Below are 13,653 nucleotides of genomic sequence, written 5' to 3'. Positions count from 1 at the left end.
TCACACATTATTTTAAATTATAATATGGTTAGTTAGTTTCTGGTTTAGGTGTGTTTTCAGTGGTGGGATCCCAAAATTTTTACCACAAGTTCTGTGGCGTAGCTCGGTGGGCGTGGCATGGCTTTGTGGGCATGGCAGGGGAAGGATACTGTAAAATCTCAATTCCCTCCCCACTCCAGGGGAAGGTTACTGCAAAATCCCCATTTCCTCACAATCAGCTGGGAATGAGGAGGCATAGAATAGATGGGGGCGGGACAGTCAGAGGTGGTATTTATCAGTTCTCCGAATTACTCAAATGTTCCGCTACCGGTTCTTCAAAACTGGTTAGGACCTGCTGAATACCACCTGTGTTGTGTGAACACAACTACAGTAGTCTCTAAAGGACCATTATGGTTTAGTGCAGATACCATATGAAGAACTTTTACTTTCCCCTGCTCCTTGAGATCATAACTGCTGAAATTCTATAGCAAAGCTGTCAATAGCTGGCTGCTTTAGTTAGGTGTTTTGTTTTTTAAGGTTTTGAGAAGTTGTAACACTGAGAATTATTACAGTGTGTCATCCAGAAGCCTCCCATTCCTTTTCCTAGCTTTAAAGATGGGAAACTTTTAGACACTCCTAATTATATCACTAATCAAATGGCTTTGTCTCCCCCCCCCCCCCCTCAGGATCTACCATCTTTATTTTGGAGCAATGCTTGAGAGGGCTATATGGAATTCCAAGAACATGAACTTATAAATTCTGGATTCTATGATTTTTAATGATTTTTCTTTGTTTCTTCACATATACCATCTCCTTTATAATTTAAAATGAAAATAACCTCCAACAGAGAGGGCCCTAAGTTGGGGAACCAAGAATTTTAAGATCCACGCCTTAATATGATGTGTGAACCAGGTCAGTTATTTAAACATATGAGGTTATTTTGTTTTGTTTTTACACATTAAAAGAAGGTTGAACTTCAGAAATTCATTTCCAAGCAGCATTATGTAGAGTAGGGGGAGGCAAATTGCTATTGGATTGAAGACCCAAGACCTCCGCTTGTGATATCTGCTGGCAAATCAAACATCATCCCTCTTGGACAGTGTCCCTCAGGGTTGTTGATTAGGGCCAAACAGAACAAGTCATCAGACTTCATTCCCTGGGAGGCTCCTCAGTCTGCAAAGTGCTGAGAGAAGCCACTGGGTATGTCAAACATCTCTGTGGAGGAGGATCCATCTCACCAGAACTCCATCTCAGCCTCACTCTACACAGGCACGTTCCACCCTGGAGAAACCTGCCCCTGCAGGAGCATCTGGGCCAGGGACACCTCCCTGCCAGCCAGGGCTGGGCAGGGTATGGCGCCAGGTTGGCGTCGTCTCCAGACTTTGCTACATTCTGAGGGCTGGCACCCAGACTGGCCATACCAGTGCATCTCAAGGACAGAAACGGCAGTAAAGCTTGAGTCAGCATTTAAAATCCTTTAAATGGCCACACCTGGAGCTTTCCTAAGGCACAAGGATTGGCTAATTACAAAATATCCCTCCAGCCTGAACTGGATTTCAAACAGTGCCGTCTACCCAGTCCTTTCTACTGTTCCCCTTCAGCCTTGACTTACAGAGTTTCTTATGCTCTTCTTGCCAGGAGATTCTCCATTGCAATTTGCTATGCCCTCTGAAGGCCCCGTGAACAAGGCTAGTACAGTAGCACCCAGTGAATAACAAAATGTTTCATGTGTCTGTTTAGAAGAAAGTTTCACTGAATTACTTTCAGTTAATTGAATATGGGACTCCAGTTTTAGATAATGAAGTGCTGGAGATATGCCTGGAATTTATTCTCTTTGTGCATATTCTGTCAGAGCATAGAATGAAAAAAGTTGCTACAACGGGGAACTAAGCAACTGTTTGAATTATTATCAAATCCTCCAAAATAATACTGGATTCCTGCTTCCTGTAACATTTTCAATATGGAATTTAGTTCAACAATGTTGTATATAGATATGTCTCTAAATTCTAACTACAACTGCTTATAATTAGCTTTCTTCATTATGCCTCTCAGTCTCAGTAGGGATCATTGAAACATACGTTCTTGAAAATGTCATAGAAGCTCAAGAACTTTATAACTTCTAAGGATCAATCCAAACATCAAGACAAAAAGGAGCTGTAAACCACTGATGACAAGTAATCATTATAATTGATTTCAATAGTCCTCTGACAGAAGTCTACACATGAATGTTACGCAAGGCAGCGAGGCCAGTGAGGTCAGCACAATGCACCCACTGACTGTGATCTAACTCTTAAGACTACATAGATAAGGCTTTTGTCAAGATGATCTGTCCCCAATCCACACCTTCAGGTCTTCTAACAATGCGCCCATCACTCTTGTAACCAAGTCCATCCACCTGCTTGTCCTCTTCTCTTTTCTTTCACTTTTTTCAGCATGAACTTCATGTAATGTGTCCAAAATGCAATAGCTTGAGCCGGGTCATTTGTGCTTAAAGTAAGAACACTGAACTGATTTATTTCATGATCTGTTGTTTTCTTGTCTATTGTATTCTCAAGTGTCCTCTTCAAGCAAAGTCTGAAAGCATCGTAATCCATCTTGCTTCTTCAAAGTTCAACTTTCATTTCCAAACAGTGTCACTGGGAAAAACATTGCCTGCACAATTCTAATCTTTGTAGGTACCCATCAAGGCATCCAAGTGTCTTTTCTAGGACCTTTATTGCTGACTTTGAAGTGGTGCTGTGTTTCTTGACTTCTGGTTTCCTTTACTCTTGATAGTTGATTGTAGTATCTACCATTTCAGTGTCAATTAAAACTGATTGCTGTAATTCTTGTCATTAGTTTGGTCTTCCTTTTATTTGATCAGTCCCATTTTTAAAAATATGTTCCTTGATTTTCATTACTAGAGCTTGTAAATTGGTCACATTTGATTAATATAATCAGGTTTTATTCAATTAGCCCAGTTTAATGAGCCTCTATAAGCTACTGAACTATAAACTAACTAGACAGGCTGGGGTCCCACAATATGCTACACTAAAATGTGGCTTTATGAACATAGTGTTTGGTTTGCGAACATAGCCATTAATGAATTTAGTCCAGCTACTGAAAATAAAATAAACACAGTTCCTATTGTTAGTTTTTTTTGAACCCCCAGTATATCTTCCAAAGACTCTTCTGCATAACACAGGTATTTTAATATTAAAATTGTTATAATAGTTGAGTAAATACTAGTTATTTTATACCGCAGCTGACATTAGAACACCATTTGTCGGTTGTGACCAGGGGGGCTTTTGCCCAGGTTCGCCTGGTGCACCAGTTGCGGCCCTATCTGGACCGGGAGGCACTTTGAATGGTCACTCATGCCCTCGTCACCTCAAGGCTCGATTACTGCAACGCGCTCTACATGGGGCTGCACTTGAAGAGTGTTCGGAGACTACAGTTGGTCCAGAATGCAGCCGCGTGAGCGATATCGGGTGTACCTCATTACACCCATGTTACACCTATCCTCCGCGAGCTGCACTGGCTTCCTATTGGTCTCCGGACCCGCTACAAGGTGCTGGCTATTACCTTTAAAGCCCTACATGGCCTTGGACCTGGATATCTGAGACCGCCTCCTGCTACATACCTCCCAACGGCCGATAAGAACTCATAGACTGGGCCTCCTCCGGGTGCCGTCGACCGGACAATGCCGGCTGGTGGCCCCTCAGGGGAGAGCCTTCTCTGTAGCTGCTCCGGCCCTGTGGAACGATCTACAAGCAGAGATCCGGACCGTTCCCACTCTCGCGGCCTTCCAAAAAGCCACCAAAACCTGGCTGTTCCGGCAGGCCTGGGGCTGTTGACCCATGAATGAGGTCCAGCCCCCAGTTAAGTCGAGTGTATGGTGTGTTCTTTTTAAATTGTTCCTGTCTTTCCCCTATTTTTTATTTTGTTTTATCTTGTATTTGTAAGCCGCCGGGAGTCCTACGGGATTGGGCGGCATATAAGATTATTAAATTACAAAATTACAAATTACCTCTCTCACCATAGTAGAGTTTGTTTGGAATTTAATGTAAAATGTTAATACAGCTATTTCAGCTTAATATTGTGTTCAATCAGGACATTGTGAAAAGTTCAAGATACCATTTCTTAGTATCCTCTGTATCAGTCTACTTATATTAACTATCCACACTATTTAACAGATGCTAAATGGATGTCATCAAATGTAAATATGTAAATATAATTTTCAGAAATATGTGCCTTATAGTGCAATGAATATAGTTCAATAATTTGAAAACCAGTAGCCAGAAATGGTATACAAGTAAATTCAACTTAAAAGTAAATAATTAATTAAGAAGGGTAGAGTTTTGCATGCATTTACAGAATATAATCAATTGTGAGACAAGGAACACAGCTACAAGTAGATTCATGTCACACAAACAATTCCAGGTGTAAATTTTATTTTCTTCCTCTTCCTTTTTTCTTCCCTTACTTAACCACACCCATGACTTTCAAGAACTTTAGGGTCCACCAACTTTTAATTTATATGTATGTACGTACATACGTACGTACGTACGTATGTATGGTTAAAGTGCTGGGTTTTATACATATGTACTTGCAAAAACCAAATTAACAGCAGGGAGAAAATGAATATCAAAAGCACAGAATGACTGAACTGTCCATTCCCAATCCAATTGCATCCTCCCCATTACCTTGTATCACATAACTCCAATGGAAGACATTCATCCAAGCCATTTTGGATTTAGCAAATTCTATGCAACATTACTTGTTCTTATATTTAACATACTGCACGTTTTGAGTTTTTCTTCAAATCATGCACTTCAGTAGTATAGCAGTGGAGCCCATTATGTTAGAAATGCTACTATTTTTTCCAAACAATGTGGCTAAGACTAAGACATAGAAGACAGCTGTAAGTAACTATGAGAGATGGCTGTTACCTTTGGCAAAACAGTGAAATCATAATTCCTGAGAGAAGATCCTGAAGAGGAATAATTAGGAATGGAAGAAGTTGATGTTTGATGTGGAGTAGGACTGCTATATTTCTGAATAACATAAATTTCTGTTTTCTGCTAGAAAGATACAAGAAGGCCTGCAATGTCCCCCTTTCATTCTCAAAAAAGCACTGTCATCCTCAGCTATCTTCCAACCTGGTATTCTCCTAATACTTTGAACTTTAACTTAGAGGATTCCCAATCATACCACTTAACAATTTTGCGAGGAACAACATATCTGGGGTAGTCACGCTGGAAAAAAGACATTCAGGAAATAACATGTAAGCAAATTATGAAAATTAAATAGGAATAAAGGGTGCATTTTAGTCAGAATAGGACCCTGGAAAGGTACAAGAAAAATGGTTAAGATGTGACAAATTAGACTGGAAGACTGAGAGGTCAAGAAGACTTAAGGAAACCTAGAAGGATATAGTCAAATCAGTTCTGCAGAGAAGCTTTTCACTATACATACAAAAATTAAAGCAAACAACCAGAAGTAATAGATTCCTTCAGTAAATTCCTTGTCTTTCTATGAAAATCCAATACCAATATTATTCTATGGTTTGAAGTGTGAGACAGTAATTCTTACTTATTCACTGCAACAAAAAGTAGTAGAACTAGTCTCATTGATCAAGTTTACCCTAGAATCCTGCCACATTCATAATCCTATTTCTGGGCTGCAGAAATCCAGAGGACCACTAGACAGCAGCAAAAACTATTCAGAAAGTACTAGTTCTTTGCTCCATCTAGTGGTCTTCCAGATGTATGCGATTCAAGATATAGTGATGGTTGGGGTAACCAAACCAAACCAAAACAGTAATTTCTATTGAATTTTTCAACCGACACAATACATAAGCACAAGTAACAATACAATAATAGTTAAAATCAAAATAAATTTCTTTCCTAATAATTATTAAGTTGTTAGACAAATTTAATAAACAAAGTAGATACACTAGTTTAGGCATGGCACTGCTATTGATTCACTACCATTTCTAAGGACAAAACCAGTCACGCCTCTCAACCTTAAACATGTAATGCAAGCACCATACATGAAAAAAAAAATCTAGGGAGTGGCAGGGATTTTCCCAAGGAATCAAGGATGAAGCAAGGATAGAATTCTAACTTCCAATCTTCTAGTTCCTGTTTCTAGGAGGGGGAGAAGAAAAGAAGGGATAAGAGATTTTAGAATGTCTAATAAAACAACATCATAAACAATTCTGAATTTTGTCTTCCTATGTAGAAGACCAGAGGGAATATGCAACAATACTAAGCCACCATTCTCTTGTTCTGTGCCTGCAAATATATACTGTCTAAAAAAGAATGAGTTGGTACTCAGGAAGTGGTTAAGAGTGAGAGGAAATGTTTCGTGTGAGAGGCAGAGGGCTATTTCCTCAGCACTGCCAACCTCCTCCTATGTTACATGAGAACAAAACAGGAGTTCTGCTAAATCAGGCCACCAGTCCCAACACTGGCTAACTAGATGTCCTTCAGAACTTCACAATACTGTAGCTTCTATCCATTGTCATTCTTCATCCATTCGCATCAGAGGTGGTTTCCTACCAGTTTGGCCCGGTTCGGCCAAATAGATAGTAACTCGGCCGGCCAAGCCCCTGAACCGGTTCTATCGGCGGCACCATAGGCGGCGCCATATTGGTTTTTTAACCAATATATTTTTAACCTACAAGCATGCGCGCGCCCAAAGTGTATCCCTGAGCAAACTGGCACTAGAAGCCAGAACACACCCAATTTGTATGTAATATGTGTTACTTATTATTTAAGAGGTAGTATATACATTCATCAAATCAAACAGCCAATGCCCTTGGCATTAAATAGCAGAGCTTTTAAATGTTCTTAAATTTAAATATTTAAATAAAATATTTTTATTTTAAAGTTCTCCCACTCTGCAACATTTGGTCTTTAAGAAATGGCTGTCAACCATTTGAGAATAACAAGCCCATTCTCTTTTTTAACATGCAATGTATGCATTTTATTCAAGGAAAAAGGGACAGGCTTTCAATTGCTCAGGTTGCACCTGTCATGTTGACATCATTGATAGCCCGTGGATACCTTTCATAGACTGCAGTAAGCCATATTTTTTTTAGCTATGGGTTGACTATACCATCACTGGATGAATTCACGCAATATGCCGATCCATAAACAATTATTAACAACCACAATACAAGGGATTATCTAGCCCAATCTATCTCATAGGGAAAACCAGGAGGGAATGCGATGGATGCTGCCTGAATTCCTGAATGAAAGACAAGATACAAATCAAATAATAAAGGCAGCAACAAACAATTATTAGGACAATGTGTATAACCACAGAATTTGAGGCTTAATCAACAGATGGTCATTTTTAAAAAAGTGGCTTTGTCTGATGCATTGTTTTCCAGTTTGGCCGAGTATCCTATAGAATATCTTTTTTAAAAGAAACACCACAATACTAGATCTAAGCCTATTTCTCCCCATTGTATTTTCTCCCTCAAATCCAACTAAGTTATATCCAGGAACTAATCTGAGATCTAGAACGGGCTGGGACTGTCTAGGGTATTGTAAATTCCTTTTCCCATTTTGTACTACTGACAAGCCCTCAGATCTTTAACAGGATAACCTAACAATATTGTTACTGGTCACATAAGTAAATTATATATTTTCTTGTTCAATTATTGTTATTTTGCAATCTGGTCAAAAATAAGGATTGTAGTTTATGCATCTTTATCAGTTTGATAAATCCCTTGTTTCAAAGCAAGGATCATCCAGATTTCCACATCTGCTGTTTGTGAGATGTAGGCAGTAGCATTAAAAAAAAAAGGGGGGGGGGTTTGCTATTCTATGGAGGTTTTGTTCATATGGCCCGAACTGCTAGTTGGAGGCAACATAATTCTCTAATTAATACCTAGTAGGTTTTGGGTGTCATGTATGCCACTGAATAGTATATTATTTGAGTAAACCCAAATATGTTCATAAGCATGTGTGTAAACACAGCTAACGATGTCCGCAGTTGCCCATCTTATCAAGCCTACCATTGCCAACCATCCTGGGTGGCACGAGGCAAGGTCAACTGGGAAGAGACTGTGGCTCCAGGGCCTGGCCTGCTCAACGCTACGGAATGAGGTTCCGGGGCCCGCAGGCATCGACCGGCCCAGCGAGTTTAACCTCATTCCCTCAGTCCTGCTCACATCCTGGAGGGGAGGGAAGGGCGAGGAGCACGCAGGGCGAATGAACTTGCTGTCCTTTTTGCGGGGGCAGGAGTTCCGAGCGAGCAGCTCCCAGCGGGCCGGTCGAGGAATAGGAGGCACCTCCTGAAGCTCCAGTCAGCAGCCAGGAAGTGCTGAGTCAGCGGCGGGGCGGAAGGGGCAGGAACCGCGGACAGGCCCGTTTGAAAGTTTGGCGATCCCCTAGTCGAGCCCTCCCCCCCCCCCTCCCCAACCCCAAAATCTTTTCCATTCCAAGTAACTGCCGCGGGACATACATACTGCTCTTGGTTCCAGAGTTCCCCACCCCACCCGAAAGGCGGCCTTAAAAGGCTAGGGAGGCAGCCCAAACGGAGAGGGCTCCAAGGCAACTCTTCTCCTCCTCCTTCCCCGACTCCCTTCAAGTATCTGCATTGCTCCTGGCTAGCTTTCGGCTGAGTCACGGGCAGTCTCTATAGCCCCCCTCCCCCAGTCGATCGATTTACACGCACACCCCGCCACCCAACGACCCCGTCTGTCTAGCCATGGTGGAAAGGCTGTGGGATCCATTAAGCGCCTCTTGCCGCTCCCAGTTGAGGTGGCGCAATCGTTTGAAACGGGATGGAGCAGCTTTGTTTTATCATTTATCTACCGCCGGCTACGACGCGTCTCTTCAAAAGCAGCATTTAACCCCCTGGAACCTGTTTCCTAATCTTTTGTGCGCGTGCAAGAGTGCTTTTACACCCATGGCCTTGGGTTAAATGTGTGCGGCAGAAATCTACAATTTCCATGGAAGAAATTTAGGGGATGTGTGTGTGCCTGCTCTATTCATTCCTATACATCAATCTGTATACCTGAACTGTAAATTTAATAATGAAGGAAAAGGACCGTGAAGCCAGTTTAACTCATAAAAAGAGAGGACACATCAAGGAAACAATATATTTGATGGAGTAGCAGAGCAGTTACTTTCTGATCGCTACACAAATGTGCATACAAAAGGAAACATGGAGAGAAAGGTACTATAGTTGTTAGGTACAGCAAATCTAGAGGCAAGATAGAGTTCAAAAGCACCACTAGTTTATTCCATTTAAAATATGCACAAGAATCTGATCTACTAACAGTCAATGTAAATTGGTGCCAAATAACAATCTGTGGACTTCAAGGAGGACTGGTGTCTTACAAGGTGTATGAGCTGCACCAATGAGGCATTTGACCCAGTCCTCAAACTCATCCTGGTCATCTACAATAGTATTCCAAAACCACACAGTTTTTCTTTACTCTCAAACTGAAATATTTAAATTGACTAAATGCACTTGTGGCGGCCAATAGAGGATAGGTTGAATCTTATTCTGATTGGCCATCTTTTCAATCAATTTATTTTAAAATATTCGTATAAATGCTACCATTCTTAAATTTTAACAGTTCACATTCAGAAATCCTAAATCTAAATCCTGTTTCAATAAAGTGTTAAATAGAAAACCTTACGAATGGAATCTATGGTACATTATAACATATACCACATATGTTGTAATTTTTCCTTTCCTTTTATTGCAAAAGTAATCCCCGTGTCTTGAGTTTTATCACCTCAGGCAGTGATTGTGGAGTACTATTTGTGACAGCTCCAGGATTTAGTCTTTATTAAAATGTGGCCTGACCTGCAATGGAGAGACAGCAAGCTGGCAAACATGCCGTATTACAGCAAACCTCTTTACAGCCCATGGAAATCGCCATGAATGTAACGGCTGATCAATGACAATCAAAAGCACAACTATTCATGATTTTGAGGTAGAAAGGTTCAAAAGTCTCCAAATACACCCTTGTCTTAGTGACTGTTCAAAGTTATGACTGATCTGAAAAAGGGGTCTTAGGAGCCAGATTTAAGTTCTGGTGCTTGGCAATATGGCTGCATTTATGGCTGTTTGCAGCATTCTAGAATCACATGACTGCATTTTGCAGTGGTTTTGTTGTGTTCAATGAAAATGCACCCATAGAAAACCACTGGCTGGTTTTACAACTGCCCTGTTCGCTTCACAACCACCACAAAAAATGTAAAACTGTCACAATATACAATCTTAATGTGCAAGCTCTATTATGGACATATGTCAAGGACTACTGTAAGTATAACATAGTTAAGAAAATAGAAAAACAATGCCTGCAAAACTCAACCTTTACTACTTGCGTGATACAGCCCCACCAATGATGTGACCCTTTTCCCAATTATTAAAGGCAGCCTTTGGCTGCCAAAAGATTGCCCCCACTTAGTTATTAAAGGCAACTAATTCATTTAGATGAGCTGGCCTAAATGACTGACAAAAGAATTCCAAAAGAAGCCTAGAACATCTAAATTTTATGTCAATTCCATAGTTAACATTCTTTCAGTCTTGCCTGCTCTGGACATCAAATCCCAATTTCAGTAAGCAACCAGCTGTATTCCTAGTCCCAAATCATAATTAGTTGTGAAAACCTTTTTTAATTTAGCCTGAATACACAGAGTTCCATATGTGTACAGATGTTAGTGTATTCATATAGCATAGAAAATAGAAAATATATTAAAGCTGAATGAATATTTTAGCTTGATATTTGCTATATAGATAATCTTTGACTTAACATCCATTTGTTTAATGATCTCTTGAGTTTACAATGGCACTGAAAAAAAGAGACTTATGACCCATCCTTACACTCACAACCATCACAGCATCAAAATTTGGGCACTTGGCAACTAGTATGTCATGTGAACACCATTTGCAACTTTTCGAGCCAGCTTCAGACAAAGTCAATGGGAGAAGCTGGATTTGCTTAGCAACCATCTGATTCACTTAACAACTGCAGTGATTGACTTAACTATAGCAAAAAAACATTGTAAAATTGGGCTTGCTTAACAAGAGCCTTGCTTAGCAATGGAAATTATGGTCCAATTTGTGATGATTTAAGAATTATCTGTAGATACATAGAATATAAAAAACTGGTTTGGGGAAAGCTTTTTTATAGGTACACTATAATAATATTGTACACAGTATGTACTTTTATCAACTTGTACAAAATAAAGCCCCATCATTTCAAACAGGAGCATAATGAAAACCAGTAAGAAATAAAGACATCTATTAGCTTGTGAGTTAAGTGACTGTATTACAATACTATAGCAGAGTTGGAAGGGACCTTGGAGGTCTTCTAGTCCAACCCCCTGCCTAGGCAGGATACCTATACCGTTCCAGACAAATGGCTATCCAACATTTTCTTAAAGACTTCCAGTGATGGGGCATTCACAACCTCTGGAGGGAAGCTGTTCTACTGATTAATTGTTCTAACTGTCAGGAAATTTCTCCTCATTCTAAGTTGCTTCTCTCCTTGATTAGTTTCCACCCATTGCTTCTTGTTCTACCCTCATGTGCCTTGGAGAATAGTTTGACTCCCTCTTCTTTATGGCAACCCCTGAGATATTGGAACACTGCTATCATGTCTTCCCTAGTCCTTCTTTTCATTAAACTAGACATACCAGTTCCTGCAACCGTTCTTCATATGTTTTAGTCTCCAGTCCCCTAATCATCTTTGTTGCTCCTCTCTGCACTCTTTCTAGAGTCTCCACATCTTTTCTACATCATGGCAACCAAAACTGAATGCAGTATTCCTTTTGTCTGTTTTAGTGTTTTTTTAAATCAATCACAGCTTCCATTGTGCCTGTATTTATATAATATACTAACCCCAAAACTTGAGCATGGAATGTTTCTTTACAACACTGTATTTCCCTGCTGTTTTTCAAACAAGTTTTAAAAAATGACCGGATCATCCATTCTTTGAACAAATATTCACCATTTCCTGCTCAGATTATTAACAGAATATCTAAAACTATGGTTTAAATTCATTGGGCATTTACATATGCATAACATGAACATTCTTTAACCAAGTTATTGACTTGTGCAAACAGAACTGTGATCATCTGTAAATCACTTATAGCTTAGCATATCTTGTGAAATCAGCCACTTGCAATTTATTCAATACAATTAAGCTAACTATGGTTTAGCAAGATGTATGAAGGATGAAACAAAGTCTAAGACTCACAATGATGTTTAAGGAGAAAAACAGAGGCCAGGGATAACTAAGAAGGGAAAATAAAGTATTTGAAGGCAATTCTGTTTGAACTCAGATTCGATACTAAAAAGCAGAGTATTTACTATGCTATCTGCTACAAAACACTGAATTAAATAATTGTTCCTTGTGCAAAGAGCTGAATACAGTTCTGTTTGGTACAGGCAGCTGTTAATATAAGAAACACCTGCATGAAAATGCAGCTGTCTTTGGGATGGAGAACATTGTGCTCTTTAATTGCCACCCAACAGCCCTTTGGGGCAATTTAGGAATGGAAATTAAGGAGGTGGCTGAAATTATTCAAACTGAATAGTTGCAAATGGCTGCATGTCAGTGTTGTCAAAAGCAGACATCTCGTACTGCAGCCCAGCAAGGTATACCCATATTAGTAGGCTAGTGTAGATAGTGATATAGTGATGGTGGTGGTGGTGGTGATGATGATGATGATGATGATGATGATGATGATAAGAAGGAAAAGGAGAAGGGAGGGGGGGTAGGAGAAGATACAAGAAGTTGTTTCTCTTGAGCCTGCTCTTACTCAGCATTACCTCCAAAATCACAGCACTTCCTGGCACTGGAATGGCAGGATGGAGGAGGCTCTGATGCTAAAAAGAGTACCCCTACAGCACCTTACACTTTCCTTAGGGCTGTCACTTCCACATTTTCCCCTGATCTGACCTTGCTTAACTTGCAAAATCTACATGGCTTCAAGCCTGAGGCTACACAGCTGCAAAGGGTGGAGGAAGGGCCCCGGCAGGGAAGGACATGCTGAGCCAGATAGGGCGTATGAGGCTGGATCAACTCAGTGGGAATTTCTCCCCTCCTCCCATCCACAATCCATCTGGAAAATCTGCATTCATGCTCAGTAATACTTTTGCATCTTACATGTGCCTACATGAGTGTGTGTGACATGAATAAGAAAAACAATATTTGTATCTAAGAACATTGGCTTAGGTTTTCCGATATGGTACAATGTAGTGGTTACCATGAATATGCTAATATGCAATAAATTAATACGGAAAAAATGTTGAGAATTCAGCTAATTTTGTCAGCCTAATCATTTTCTCCAAAATTTGGTCCTGATTTACCATTTGAAACCCCCTGGCTTACACAAATGAATGCTTAACTGTTTTACCTCAAGGGAATATATCTGTACAAATGCGGTACACAGCAAAATACATACCTGTACTTCACATCACACACTCTCTGATCCACTTTTGTAATCTGGTCACAGTCATTATTAAGAGAAGAAAAAGAAATAAAAGTAAGAGTCCCTGCCACAATATGTTTTGTACCCTCCTCTCCTTGAACTGGTTTTCATCCCATTCTATTTTAACCTCCCCCCACACACACACAATCCTTTCCTTTTTATCACAACTGTCACATCTATTACATCTATCCCATATTACATGCTAGGTACAAGACCACAA

Source organism: Thamnophis elegans, chromosome 2 (genome assembly GCF_009769535.1).
Source record: "Thamnophis elegans isolate rThaEle1 chromosome 2, rThaEle1.pri, whole genome shotgun sequence".
Lineage (NCBI taxonomy): Eukaryota > Metazoa > Chordata > Lepidosauria > Squamata > Colubridae > Thamnophis > Thamnophis elegans.
The sequence above is the reverse complement of the archived record's forward strand: the minus strand, read 5'-3'. Positions refer to the sequence as shown.